Here is a 2,500-nt window from a genome sequence, read left to right on the forward strand (position 1 = left end):
CTGGGCCCTGGTGCGGCAGGTTGCCTCGACCACCATCGGCAGCCTCGACCACCATCGGCACACGCTGGGCCCTGGTGCGGGCGGTTGCCTCGACCACCATCGGCACACGCTCCGCCCTGGTGCGGTCGGTTGCCTCGAGCACCATCGGCACACGCTGGGCCCTGGTGCGGCAGGTTGCCTCGACCACCATCGGCACACGCTGGGCCCCGGTGCGGGCGGTTGCCTCGACCACCATCGGCACACGCTGGGCCCCGGTGCGGGCGGTTGCCTCGACCACCATCGGCACACGCTGGGCCCCGGTGCGGGCGCTTGCCTCGACCACCATCGGCACACGCTGGGCCCTGGTGCGGCAGGTTGCCTCGACCACCATCGGCACACGCTGGGCCCTGGTGCGGGCGCTTGCCTCGAGCACCATCGGCACACGCTCGGCCCTGGTGCGGTCGGTTGCCTCGAGCACCATCGGCACACGCTGGGCCCTGGTGCGGGCGCTTGCCTCGACCACCATCGGCACACGCTCGGCCCTGGTGCGGTCGGTTGCCTCGAGCACCATCGGCACACGCTGGGCCCTGGTGCGGCAGGTTGCCTCGACCACCATCGGCACACGCTGGGCCCTGGTGCGGGCGGTTGCCTCGACCACCATCGGCACACGCTGGGCCCTGGTGCGGGCGCTTGCCTCGAGCACCATCCGCACACGCTGGGCCCTGGTGCGGCAGGTTGCCTCGAGCACCATCGGCACACGCTGGGCCCTGGTGCGGGAGCTTGCCTCGAGCGCCATCGGCACACGCTGGGCCCTGGTGCGGCAGGTTGCCTCGAGCACCATCGGCACACGCTGGGCCCTGGTGCGGTCGGTTGCCTCGAGCGCCATCGGCACACGCTGGGCGCTGGTGCGGGCGCTTGCCTCGACCAGCATCGGCACACGCTGGGCCCTGGTGCGGCAGGTTGCCTCGATCACCATCGGCACACGCTGGGCCCTGGTGCGACAGGTTGCCTCGAGCACCATTGGCACACTATCGGCCCTGGTGCGGGCGGTTGCCTCGACCACCGTCGGCACACGCTGGGCCCTGGTGCGGGCGCTTGCCTCGAGCACCATCGGCACACGCTGGGCCCTGGTGCGGGCGGTTGCCTCGAGCACCATCGGCACACGCTGGGCCCTGGTGGGTTTAGGCACATCTTCAAATTTCTGCCGTGCCAATGCCATTTTTATGGCTTGTAAATTCATACAATGGTCCCCTAAGCCTTCACGTGAAGTTTCGTTGGAAGATGACTCGTTTTCTATTTTTCATGATTTTCGAAACTTTTTGCGGTTCGGGATTTTTTAAAATTTTTTTATAAGGATTTTTGGCCCCAAATTTTGTAGGCATGATCCTTCTATTTTTGTTGGCATGCACAAAAAAATTCAGCTAAAAACTCGAAGTAGAGAAGATTTTGTGACCGTTTGAAAAAAGTGTCCCCATTTCAGACACTTTAACGGCTACTGGTAGCAAACCTGTAAAATCTCAAATGCTCTTTAAGGGGGTGTGAATTCTCAGAGGTTTGATGAGGGATAGGGGGCCAACACAAGGCCAAGTACCAGCACCCATCGCACATCATGTGCGCACACCCCCCCGGCCCCCCTCCCAATCGCCGGAACCCCAATGCCGCCGGTCAGGTTCTCCGGCGGTACTCCGGCGATGCTCCGGCGATGCTGTCCCGAGTGAAAAAAATGCGGCACCAGCACATGCTGGAGCCAAGCATGGGCACCGTGGCTCAAAATCGAACTTCGGCCAAGGCCTCGACCATCAATGGCACATGATGGCGCATGGTGATGGCACATGCATCGACCATCATCGGCATAGGCTGCCCTTCGGTACGGGCACTTGCCTCGACCGCCATCGGCACAAGCTGGGCCCTGGTGTGGGTTGTTGCCTCGATCACAATCGGCACATGCTGAGCCTTGGTGCGGGCGGTTGCCTCGAGCACCATCGGCAGACCCTGGGCCCTGGTGCGGCCGGTTGCCCCGATAACCATCGGCACACGCTGGGCCCTGGGGCGGGCGCTTGCCCCCAGCACCATCGGCACACGCTGGGCCCTGGGGCGGGCGCTTGCCCCCAGCACCATCGGCACACGCTGGGCCCTGGGGCGGGCGCTTGCCCTCAGCACCATCGGCACACGCTGGGCCCTGGTGCGGGCGGTTCCCTCGACCACCATCGGCACACGTTGGGCCCTGGTCCGGGCGGTTACCCCCAGCACCATCGGCACACGCTGGGCCCTGGTGCGGGCGCTTGCCCCCAGCACCATCGGCACACGCTGGGCCCTGGTGCGGGCGGTTGCCCCCAGCACCATCGGCACACGCAGGGCCCTGGTGCGGGCGGTTGCCCCGAACACCATCGGCACAAGCCGGCCCTTGGTGCGGGCTCCTGGCTCGACCACCATCGGCACACGCTGGGCCCTGGTGCGGGCGGTTGCCTCGAACACCATCGGCACACGCCGGCCCTTGGTGCGGGCGGTTGCCTCGACCACC

Source organism: Durio zibethinus, unplaced genomic scaffold (assembly GCF_047325235.1).
Source record: "Durio zibethinus cultivar Kanyao isolate XHJ-2024 unplaced genomic scaffold, ASM4732523v1 HiC_scaffold_3, whole genome shotgun sequence".
NCBI lineage: Eukaryota > Viridiplantae > Streptophyta > Magnoliopsida > Malvales > Malvaceae > Durio > Durio zibethinus.